At 29.9% G+C, this 13,339-nt stretch overlaps 1 protein-coding gene across 2 annotated transcripts in view; it reads left to right on the top strand.

Annotated features, from left to right (window-relative positions):
* LOC108557490 (transmembrane and TPR repeat-containing protein 1-like) overlaps positions 1 to 13,339 on the top strand; it is a 274,214-nt gene that overhangs the window by 92,060 nt on the left and 168,815 nt on the right. The window lies entirely within an intron of this gene.

Below are 13,339 nucleotides of genomic sequence, written 5' to 3'. Positions count from 1 at the left end.
CACACTAAAACTTGAGTCGTCGAATGCATAAGTTTATCCCAACCACATATCTCGCTATTGAGACCTAATCCTCCGACGGTCGATCCAATTCCGTTATTGCTAAGTATTCATGGCATGTTCAATATTCATCACTGATCAATAGCCATTGTTAATTCGTTAAGATATTCGTGATTCCGATGATTGTGCAATATATTAAACCGCATTTGATTTATACATAATCATAATAGTTATGGAAATAATTACACAAACAAATAAATTTATGAATTTCTATCATAATTAGAAGTAATTATTAAATGATTGTATTCATATTAAATAAAACTATTCATTTATAAACATGACAAATATTCAATTCTTATAAATCACAATTAAAATTCTTTAAAAATCAGAATTATTTTCTACTTCTTTTTGTATAATCAAAATTTGCGAAGTTTCGAATTTTTATTATTTATTTATAAAAGAAGAAAACTTTGTTGGAAGAAATAATACCGTTAGTTAAGGACAGATCTTACGAAAAGTTTTTCTCCATATTTTTTTATGGCATAGTATATTTAATTTACAATCTTATTCCTGCGAACATTAATTAAATCTAATAGCAGTAGACATTTGTTTTTTGGTAAACTTCCCAACCTTGGAATGAAATTTTTATAGGCCTTTATACAATATGCGCATACGTGATTATGCTTTTAGGATGTAGTCTCTGGGCATTATATGATTATTAAATCAAAACATTTAAACTAGGATAAATGAAACTAATTATAACTATTAAATTTATTACAAATATATGTTTATTACAAACAAACGTGATTCAATTAAATAACAATAGATAGTAAGACTGTTCGAAAAAAAAACAATAAATTCTTTAATATAAATATTTTATTTTTAATTAAATATGTGTGGAAACCAAAAACACATAAAAAAAATTAATAGAAACTATGTAAATAAAAACTGTTTCATTCTCTGTAGGTTATTCGATTTTTGATATGTACTTACAAATGTGAGTTGTGTCGGATCGCGATGAAAACAAACATGGGACAGAATTGATATTTCCCGGCTGAAATGTGTGACAGTAAAAAATGATGCTCAGCCATAATTTTCGATTAAAATTCCGACATATTCTAGGGGAACTACATAAAAGTGATTTATCCCGAAGAAATTCCATCCGGGCTTTGGTCGGACTTAATATTACTATTTTATACGAAAAAATGTATATTTCCCGCAAAAAATAATCAATTTGTCCTGTGTTAATTTTACAAGAAAGAAAAATTTCATTTTTTTTTTAAATAAAATCCAATTACTTTAATGTTATATTGTACTTAGATTTTGAATATATGAATATTTTATTAAATTTTACATTATTTATTTGAATATTATTTATTATAATAATTATATGTTATATAACATGTTTTTTTATAATTTAAAGCAATATGTTAGTTTTAAGTAGGTTTATTTTTCAAATCTTAAAACTTAGTCGTATTGCGCAGAAGAAGTATAAATTCACATTATCGATTAAGTTACTTCATAATATCAATATTTGCTTATTGTTGGAGCTTACAACACCCTTAATATGATAAGTCCTACCATTATTAAAGCATTTAAGTGTGGATCGTTCGCAACTTAGAAATTTAATATCCGCAACAGCAATTGCTTCGCATTTATTCGCATCCAGGCACGATCTACCCCTTTTTCCTCGTGCAAAATTGCAAGCTTTAAGAAAACACCTTGTCGCCAATAGAGAATTATTAATTAAAACGCACTCAATTTGCGAGAACTTTAATTAAACTCGTAATAATACCGTTCGGTTCACATTCAATAGGCGGCACAAAGTGACACGCGATTTTGACACATTCATTAATCAAAAATTATCAGCAGCTAATATCTTGGAAATCTGACAGCTGCTGTTACAAATATATGCACTTCTCGTTTTAATAAGTAGTTATCATCAATTCATCAAATTTTATCTATTATTTATTCATAAAGATTTACATATATTTTTCAATCAATTTATACAGAAATTTCACATTCACATAGTATAAATAGAGAAAAACCTCACATAGTGCGGATAAACGATTTTAAACCCGGACTAATCGAGTAATTTAAAACCAAAAAAAAAATATACAACACAAAATGAGATTTGGATATTTTTAAGTTTAGGAATCCGCTACATTACCGTGACATCTTTACTGGTGAAATTAAATTTCCAACGTGGCTATCATAGCTACCTACCATTGTGAGAGCCGCAATTTCTCATGATAAGAGCAGCATGCGGCTCCCAAACCTCTTCTTATAGAGAGGGATAAAAACGATCATTTATGTTTATAAAAATAATTTTGTGTACTAATTTGAGATGTTAATGTTAAAACCGTACTATAGTGAATCCGTACTTATCGAAAACGCGCTATGAGAGATATTATTGTATATTTCATTGATATAGATGCACAGGGTAATTTGAACTATTATTTGTATTGTAAGTAAAATGAATTTAATAAAACATATAAATCTATACAATTTTTCTGAATATTTTAATACTGCTAATTATTTTAGTTTATCATCTATCGGAAATTTTCCATTAAAAAATAAATGTCCATAGTTTGTGTAAGTGGTGATTTAACAACATTTTTTTTTGTTGTTATTGTTGTAAATTTCCAACTACTGCGCAATGCATATAATCTTGTCGGCATTAGATTAGAGCATATTATGCAAATTCCGGTTTGATTCCGCCATTGCAATCAGTCCCGGCTTTAATTATAACTATGTGTTAGAATGACAACCAGACTGAATAATGGCATGATTCAATCATTGCGCCCGGGCGCAGGAGCAGGCGCATCTCGTCCTCATGCTCTAGCTTGGTTAATATTTGCCACTGTAATTAATATGACCCGAACCCAAACAATGTCCCATTTAAAATACAATGCCGTCATTATGGTTGGGCATTATAAAATAACATGCGAAGTGCAGTTCAACATCACTAACAAACCGCGTTGCATTCTTCCTCAACGTACATTCCCGGAATATGCGAATCGCTTGTTACATAATTTCCATAAATCAACACTAATTTAAATTTATAACAAATTATTTGTAACAAAATTATAAATTTTGTCATTATCCAATAATAACAAAATATAACAAATTTGTCTGCCTTTGTTAGTAGTTTTATGATAAAAATTCATTATTATTTGTAATTTATAGTAATTAATATGACAAAAAACTTTTTTATTCATTTATTTACAATTTTTTTTCAATTATATTAATAAATTTTTTTTTAAATTAAAAATAAGTAATTATTAATTTCGTTCAATTACACAAATTTTATTAATTTCCAGTAAATTAATTTATTAAATGGCGGAATTTACAATATCTTAATAAAATGTATTTGAAAATAAATTAAATTAATTATTTTACATAATTTATTAATATTAAGAAGAAATAAATCTACATCATTTTATAATTAGTATTTTGTACTGGATCAGTAAATAATTTTAATATTTATGTATTTAATTAATGTTATAATTAACTAAAATGATAATCAAATTGAAGAAATTTAATAAATCTCTCAACATCTATTATAAGGTTTAAAATAAAATTTAGATCTTTGTGTTGCACGTTTTCATCTGCGCGCTTTTGTCCTGCGCGCTGTTAAAGGATCTGAAAAAAATGTAAGCAATTTTCCAGAAATCAATGAAAAATGAATTCAAATAACCAATCTGGAAATTTGCAACAGAAATAATAATATGATAAATTTACATATATCTATTTAAAGAATGTATAAATTGAAGGAAAAATATGAATAGAAAATTGCTGCAAAAATAAAAAGGTAATTGGAGTTAAATAGTACCTGGCGCATCTACCAAATTTTGTACACTGTAATCTACTTGTCGAGTGAGGTATTTTATAAATTGATGAAAAAATTATAGGTTATTTTCCAGAAATTGAAAATCAATGAAAAATTAATGGAAATGACCTAGAAATTTAGAACAGTAATCGATGTCTAAATTATAAATAGATATTTACAGGAAAAATAAAAATTTGACTTTTTTATGTCATAAAATTTTATTTACAATCTGTTCATCAATGTGAACATTGAGTAAATTTAATATCGCGGTTGACATTAGATGGATAATGTTTCTCGGTGGATAGTTACCATTATGATGATTTGATTTTAATTTGTTGGTAGGCTGTCGTCTTGTAGGTTAACTTCAGTAGTATACTGATGCTCTGCGATTCCACTATTTCCTTTGACTGTGAATCTGCTGCTATCCTTAACACTGTAATTGTCCATAGACTTTGCTTGACCAGGATTCGAACCATTACTTAACCATTCGGCCCAAAAAATAGACTTGATAAAAAAATACAAATATAGTATACCAATTGAAAGTCCAAAGAATGGACATATTGATGGACAAATTGTGGATAAAAATTTACTGCGAAAATAAAAAGAAAAATTGAAGTTAAAATTACCTGGCGCATCAACCAAATATTGTGAGCGCACGGAAATCTATTTGTCGAACGGGGAATTACAAATGGATGTCTGCCGCCATTATAATAATGGTGGAACGATAGCCGGGTAATTAGCAGAGATTGATATCTTAATGTACATTGTGTGTTTCCGCCCGTTTACAGTTTGAATATATTTATGTAAATCCAGCTGGCGGCGTCGGTCGTGTCGGAGTAATGCAGTCGACGGTGGGAGGCTCATCCTCCTCTCGATCGAAACAAAACGCCGATTGAAAGGGCACCGGATGAAATGCAATTGGAGGAACGGAGAACAAAATACTGCAACGGCGACGACGACAACTGAAACAATAACAGCAGGAACAACAAACAACAGAGGCAGCGGACAAACAACGAAATGAAATAACGAGAAAAAAATACAAATATATGTATAGCAGTAACAGTAACAGTAGAGACAGGAATAATATAAATAACGTTCGAACCGTTCGAAGCTTTGGAACGTGAAAACGAAGCGCGGGATGCTTTAGATTAAACGCGCGTTGTCGTAATTGAAATCGCGGGATTTAATTCCCCACGAATGAAATCATTTGTTTTGCATGTAGCCGGAATGAAATACAGCGTGGGACAGGGTGCAGCAACAAAAACAGGATGCAAACACAGAGCAGGAGTAGCAACAGCAGTAACCAAAATAGAAAATAAAAAGAAAATCACGTCCGCACCGAGTGGCTAAGGCCGCAGAACAAAGGCCGTAAAGTAAATACAGCACTTGGACGATTTCCAAGTTGCATCGGTCGAATTTTGCATTAATTATTCACAGCTGACTACAGATTCGTACGGAATCGTTGATACAGAGGTGTGCAAAGCTATAGTTGCGAAAAATTTAATTAAGATTCTTTGTGTAAAAATATAAAAAAAAAAGTTGCATAATTCGGGATTACGCTGAATGTATGTGTTTGCACAATTTAATAATATACAAATACTGTTGATTTTTTTTATTATAATTATTATTGGTAACATCATTACTTTTATTGTTTCACTTATTATTAGAAAGTCATTTTAATATTTGTATAGTTCGTTTTTTCTCGGATAATTACGGAATCGTTAATATGGAGGTGTGCAAAGCTATGACTGCGAAAAATTTAATTAAGGATCCATGTGTGCAAAATTAAAAAAAAAATGTTGCATAATTCGGGATTACGCTGAGTGTATGTGTTTGAACAATTCAATAATATGCAAATACTTTTGATTTTTTTATAATTATTATTGGAAACATCATTACTTCTATTATTTCACTTATTATTAGAAAGTCATATTAATATTTGTATAGTTCGTTTTTCCCGGATAATTACGGAATCGTTAATATGGAGGTGTGCAAAGCTATGGCTGCGAAAAATTTAATTAAGGACCTATGAGTGCAAAATTTAAAAAAATGCATAATTCGGGATTACGCTGAGTGTATGTGTTTGCACTTTGGCTTCATTTGTATTTGACAATATGCAAATACTTTTGAATATATTTTTTTTATTTTCCAAAATTCAATTATAATGCAAACACAGGAAACACCATTATTTCCATTATTTTATTTATTATTCATTCCCAGGGTTTCTCGCCTAAGAATTCTAGGGATTTTTTAATATTTGTGTATTTCGATTTTCCCGGACTAGCACGGAATCGTTATTATAGTGTGTATGCGTTTGATCTTTATTATTTATTATATGTTTTATTTCCCTAAACTGAATTATGGTGTAAGAATTACTAGAAACAACAATACTTTAATTATTTCACTTATTTCTATATTTTTTCGGGATCGTTGATATAGAGGTGTACAAAGTTATCGCTCGATCATAATTAGGGATATTTTTTCGCCTTTGCGATTTTAATATAGTGAAGAAACTTAAATGTTTAATTATTCTATAATATTTTTTGTTCCCGGGAAACTGGAGATTTTCGGGAAATTTTGCTTTAAATTTCTCGATTGCTCTTACTATTCATAGGTATTTTGTATAATATTATTGAAGAATATTTATTAATTAAAGTGATTTTAAATTATTTTTTTACATGCATACTATACGTATAGGCATCAGTAATTGACTAAATTTTCGAACTTGCCAAATGTAAGAAATTTATTGTAGTGTGTACGTATCTTAGCAATATTATTTCTTTTTATTACCCAATATATGTCTTTTTTTATTGTTCTAATAAAAACAAATTTAAGATTCTATAGATATAAAAGCACAATAAATATAAAAAAAGTTGGTCATTTTCTTGAATGGACCAATGTGACCCTTCGGCCCTTAATATTTTTATAGTTTTTGTAGTATTATAGTCCCCGATTTATATAATAAATAACAATTTACACAACTTAAAGTAAATTGCATATTTTTATTAAAATGTAATATAACATTACAAATTACCTAAACTTTCCAATTTCAATTGAGAAAATATAATTTTCGTTGCTTACATTGTCCATTTTCCATACTATCGAAAAAAAAATTATTGTAAAACATACATAAAATAAATGAGATTTTTATTAATAATAACAATATTTATTGAAGCAGAACAAAATACATTAATACAAATATAATAAATCAAAAAAAAGTCAACTGCTTCAAAGGGCTATTGACTATAGGTCTTTCTGTCTGGAATTTTTATTATTAACTAACAAAAATAAATTATTTACAAATTATTTGAACTTTTCATTAAAATACTTTTTAATCTTAATATTGTTATAAAAAATACTACTCAAATGAGATTTCCAAAAAATATTCAAATTATTTGATTTTTTTTAGTTTCAATTAAAGATTTTTGTTATAAATCCTATTCACTTTCTACATCTACGATTATTTTAATTAAATAAATGGTATTTGATGCGATATAAATATATTGAAACGTATGCAAAAAAATTAGATATTAAACAGTAATTCTATAGCAACGTATTTTGGGTTAAATATATGCGAGGCGCATTCAACATTGAAGTATATATTCACCAAAATAGTTCAAATGGTGCTTAATGAAGTGCACGATTCATATGTGCGATATGTAATATGTGCGAATTGACGAAGCAGTGCGTCAAATTATACATTCTAAATATCTGATTCCATACAAATCATGATTATATTACAGTAATTGAATAAATTGATAATTTCAATTGGTTGGTGTAATATTGTAACTGCAAATATATCTATTCATAGACACCTTTGTAAGCCTATTTGGAAAACGCCATACATAACTCAAATTTAAAAAAATGCTTCATTAATTATAAATAATTATTGAAGCAATTTTATATATTAGATTATTTTAATAAATTTAAAGTTTAAGAAAAAATAAACATGAATAATTATAAGTTCAAAAAGATATTGATATAAGTTGTTCTGCCCTAAATATAAGATATAAAATAATATACGATATTAATATATTGAATATAATACACTTTTTTCTCTGGTTGTAAAGATATTGGATTTTGACAATAGATTTAGAGGTATAAAAGAAACTAAAATATATATATATATATATATATATATAGATTGAGAGAAAAAGGAAGAAAAATGGTCCATTGCAATCGTCGCTTGAGGATTATCCTTGCTCTCCGCATCCTCTTACTTTATTCTATTTTATTTCACATGCGTGCTTCTTTTTATTCTTTCTTCATCCTTAGTTTCATTCCTTGGCCGGAGGCAGCGGGAATGTATTTTAAGTATTGCTCGAGTGTCAAGTGGGCACTTCTGCAGAGTGGAGTCCTCTCCTCTCTACAAACGAATATAAAACCCATCCCTGCGGCTCCAAGGACCCCATTGTGGGAGGGAAAAGTCCTTCCATCGACCCGGTTTTTATTTCAATATCGCGAATACTGATTGCATATTCTCCTAGACAATCGAACCATTCGAGGACCCTGTTGTATCTATGGAAGACACTCTGTCGTCTTCAAGATGAAGGGGATGGAGGGTGAACGAAGAAGAAAAAAATTGGTCCGCATTTTAATATCTAACGATCGCGCGAAACTCTAATGAATCGGATTTGATTAAGCCCGAAACCCCTCTCATCGTTTGAGATAAGTTTTTTTATGTACTCTATTGCAGAGCGACAACTTTATCCTTTTTTTGTCTTTAATGAAGCATTGATGTCGACCTAATGAACCTTATGCAAGTGCATAATTTTGTATAGTACAAACAGAAATGTATGAAACATTTTTTTAATCAATAACTTAATCAATTACTTTATTATTATTTTATAATTAAATATAACATACACTGATTATTATATAAAATAGTAGAGGTCGGCAATCGATTTTGAGCAAAGATCCACTTGCCTGGTAAAAATAGTGTAGCGAGTCGCATATGCCCACCCACCCCTGTTATAAAGTAACAAAATGTCCAATTATATTTTGCATATATCTTAACAAAAAGATCAAACTTATAGCTAATCTTGTTCTTTTCGTCACTTGTTTCAATTAATTCGGAGTAATTTTTAATCCACCTCTTCCTACATTGAATATGTGGATTTAGATAGTTTTAATCCTTGGATTTTCCATGAGATTGAGTCGCTTGGTCTACAATACATATTGAATTATGATCATAGATAATCCTTCTGTTTTCGCAAAAAGTAATCAATTCATATAGAAGAGATACCATTAAATGTGAGCTATATTTAATTAGATTTTTACTTTTGTGATTTATGGATGATCTTTTGAACTTCTCTTAAAAAGTTGTGCAAATTGCTCTGATTCATTATTAAAAGGGAGAGAAGAAAAATCGAAAAGATTTTTTTTTGTCAGAAGAGTTAATTTTTTTTACCTCTTGATTTCATTAATAGTCAGCCCCGATGGTCGGTAATCAATCAGGTGGCAGATTCTTGCGACGTGGGATTGAATGAATGTTTGCCGTAATAACCTTCAAGAGTTCTGATTTTGATCGAGCAGTTGAGCCCAAAATTAAACGTTCCTATAGAGTATTGGAAGAGGTTTTCCGCACAAAGTGGCTTGATGGAAAACCCGCAGCTCGCATTCAGAAGGAGAAGCACTAAACAAATAAAAGCCGCCTTCGAGTGTATCCTGTCCCAACCAGAAATGTCTCATGTCAGGTGCATCATCTTTCAAAACGTCCCCACACGTGCGCTCACGTCCCATCCCTATCCCCATACTACGACTTTCTGCTGAACTGTTTACTTTTTTTCCTCATCCCTTATATCAAATGATCTCCCCCATGACATTATATTAATCTCTCCATGATTACCATCGACTGCTCTCCATTCCTGCACTATCCACAGATGGATGTGTTTGTTTCCCATCTCGTCATATTTCCGGTCCCATTTGTCTTCAATTTTTTCCTCCCTTGTCTTCCGGCATGCACCAGATCCTAGTTCCTACTGGAAATGTCCATTATCCAGGAATTACTTTCAATATTTCACTACCATCGGAGGACGACACATAAAGGATACATGCGAATGGGAGGAAGCGAGAGCAGCGACATTAAATGCGACGAGAAATGTAACCGTCACGGCCTTAATAACTCATGTCGTCCTTTTAGGAAATGCGACTCAAATATACTTTTATACCCACCCAACATTTTTTTTTCTTCATTCGCCTCCTCTTCCCTTCTTACATTTGCGACCCCCATCAATCCGCCAACTCATTTTAATTAATCATTACATAAATTTCCGCGCCATTAACCACTATGGCATTTCCTTTTCATAAACGTACGATAGTAAAAATCTGAATTGGCTATAACGAACAAAATAGACATAGATATAAACTACAATTTCCAGAGTTTTTATATAAATTTAAAAATATAACATACTAAAAATGTAAAAAATATAACAAATTCGTGGAAATAAATTATTAAAATTATATTTCGTTAATATTTTGTTAAAATTGATCCAAAATATTAAAACATTTGTATTTTTTTAACATAGGTACAAATCATTATTGTTTAAAGTTTGTTTTGTGAAAAAATTGAAAACCGGTATTATTAAACGGTTTTTTCATGTCTGGTTTTGCTTAAAGCTATGTCAAAAGCGACTTTATATAACAAATTTGTGTTTTAGTTGGAGAAAGAGCGTAAGTGAAACGAGCAAGGATAATGGATTGCCTGAACAATCTTTTACATTATTTTTTTTGTTTCTTTTATTTCAAATGCGAGCAAATACATATTTTATAACAGTCGAAAAGTTTTTGCTTGAAGCCTTCAACAAGTAGTAAAGAGCGGAATTACTTAAGGGTGGAAATAATCGCGCGTGGTGTTCGTTGCGCAACCGGTCCTCGGTGATAATAAAACCATGTGCATTCATGTAATATAAATCCTGGCCGGATTTAGGAATTGTATTCGTGCTGAGAAATCCAACAACGGTTTTATACATGAATCACCTACATTTTAAGAATCAATAGTTGAATGTGGTAGGAAGGGGTAGGAAGAGAGGCAAAACTTAAAATCCAATGCATGCAGCATTTTATTGACTTTATTGCCCCGTTCGTGGAATCAGTTGTTTGTTTTAAGTTTACTACGTGTTTGGTTTTGCTATATTTCCAATTACAATACTGCAACGGGATTATAGGCATTCTTAATTTATTACCACGAATTTCAGAAATGGTTTCTAGCCTTTATTTAGTAAAATATCTATCGAGAAGCTTATAATAATCATGTACTTTTAATGGATGACTTCAATAAATTAGTAAATGATCATCAATTACGTTGTATTTGTTATGTTCATAATTTTCTCATAAAAAAAAGAGTATTTAAGTGTTATTTAGTCCTTCTGGCTTCACAAAATTTTAATTACATAATAAAGAAAATGATACAACCTCAATGTATTTGACATAAGATATAGATGTCATTATACCAACTAAGAAATTCTATACGTTCTCATATGAAGTTGGTAATAATTGAAGATCAAAGCTATTTCTACATAGTAGTGGTCACTTACAGAATTGTCTCACGTAATGTTCTTATGTTAATCAAACTAACCTGTCATAAAACATAAATGTCATTCAATTCCATTAACTAAAAAATACTGCAAAGTCTAGAATTTTGACATGAAATTGGTAAGAATTAAAGATCATAAAGCTTCAATATTCATGCTTTACACTTGTGTAATATGAAACATAAGTATCTATAAAATATATCAACTAATTCTACATAGGTGTGATGACTTGCGGTATTGTATTACGCAAAGTTCTCATGTTAATCAGACTATCCTGATGTAAGACATAAATGTTATTGAATTCTTTCAACTAAGAAATACTATAAAGTCTAGTGTTTGGACATAAAAATTGAAGATCATAAAGTTTCAACATTCATAGCATAATATTAAACGTAAGTATTTGTCAAATGTACAAATGCTTTTCTTTTCCACACATTATTGTCATACGCAATGTTTTCATGACAATCAAAGACTATCCTATCAATAATCCTATAGATAAAAATGTTATTCAATTCTATCAAATAAGAAATACTACGAAGTCTAGTGTTTTCACAAGAAATTGGTAAGAATTGAGGATTTAATATTCATGCTTCATTTATTTCGTATTATGAAACATAAGTATCGATTACATATAAGTATCGATTAAATATATCGATTACTTTTACATAGAACTGATAACTTACTGTATTGTATTATGTAATTTTTTCATGTTATAAGACATAAATGTATTTCAATTCTATCAACTAAAAATGACTACAAAATGTAGTGTTTTGACATGAAGTAGCAAGTAATTGAGGATCATATGAAACATAAGAATATGTCAATCATGTTATCTTACGTATTCTTATTGAAACTTAGTAGTTGGTAGATCTTTATGTTTAATATTATTAACAGAGTAGATGCATCTTTATAGAATGTTCGCTTTAAGCTATTTGTTTCTCAGGATTAGTAATTGAAAATATTTTATTTTGTAAGATAGGTAATTCGGATGCTGCGAAGGTATCCAATCAATTACAGTCGCAATGTAATCAAAAGTAAAAAGCTGGAGGGTCGGCTTTCTTGTAAACGTTTGAAGTTAATAAAGCCGGGTGCGTTGTTTGTGGAATGGATTTGTATGTATCTTTGTGAGGCGAAAGGGCTCTAAATATATAAAGCGACAAGAAAACCGTGTACATAACATACAAACACATCCGTTCAGTTAAGGACTGAAGCGGTTCCCGACACGGTTCATCTGTTAACAATCACTTTATTTAAATGTACTACGTGCCTCGGCATTTCATTCTCATACACCAGACATGGTGAATTAATAAGTTTGCGTTTGCAGATTTTTATTTCAGCAGAACGTTTCGTATACATCTGTTCATCTGAAAAAGAGTTCTGTGTACATTAAAGGAATATGGAGAGCCGACCTTTTCGGTTGTATTATACATAGTAATCTGAATATACAAGCAATGTACTTAAGTATGTAAACTTCAGCAAAGATCCTTGATTTTTTTAACTAATTACAGTTGATTCTATGTTTAGCACGTTTCATTTACATTTACAAACAAATGAAACAAATATATTCTTGTCTGGTCAAAATAAATCATAATCATTAAATTGCATACATGAACATAATAAATATATAAAGTATTAACTTCACTCTATCTGTACATAAAAGAGTAAACAGATGACGTAAATGGAAGAAAAATAAGTTTATATTTCCGGCCATACGCCTTACAGAGTAGTTTGGGAACCGAAATTTGGGAATTTTTATTTATTCGTAAACCGAGGTATATTGTTGGATTTGAAAAGAATATTATTTTCTAACCAAGGCGTTGAAAGTTGAAATTAAGAGAAGTAAATTGATCTCTTCCGCCATACACAGCTTTAAAAACATTTGGTAAAGGAAATTTTATTCGTAAATTGAGGTATTTTATTGGTTTCGGTATCAATATTATTCTATGACCGTGGAAGGTAAAAATTAAGAGGAGTAATT

Source organism: Nicrophorus vespilloides, unplaced genomic scaffold, assembly GCF_001412225.1.
Source record: "Nicrophorus vespilloides isolate i.1.1-1 unplaced genomic scaffold, Nicve_v1.0, whole genome shotgun sequence".
Classification (NCBI taxonomy): Eukaryota; Metazoa; Arthropoda; class Insecta; order Coleoptera; family Silphidae; genus Nicrophorus; species Nicrophorus vespilloides.
The sequence above is the reverse complement of the archived record's forward strand: the minus strand, read 5'-3'. Positions and strand labels throughout refer to the sequence as shown.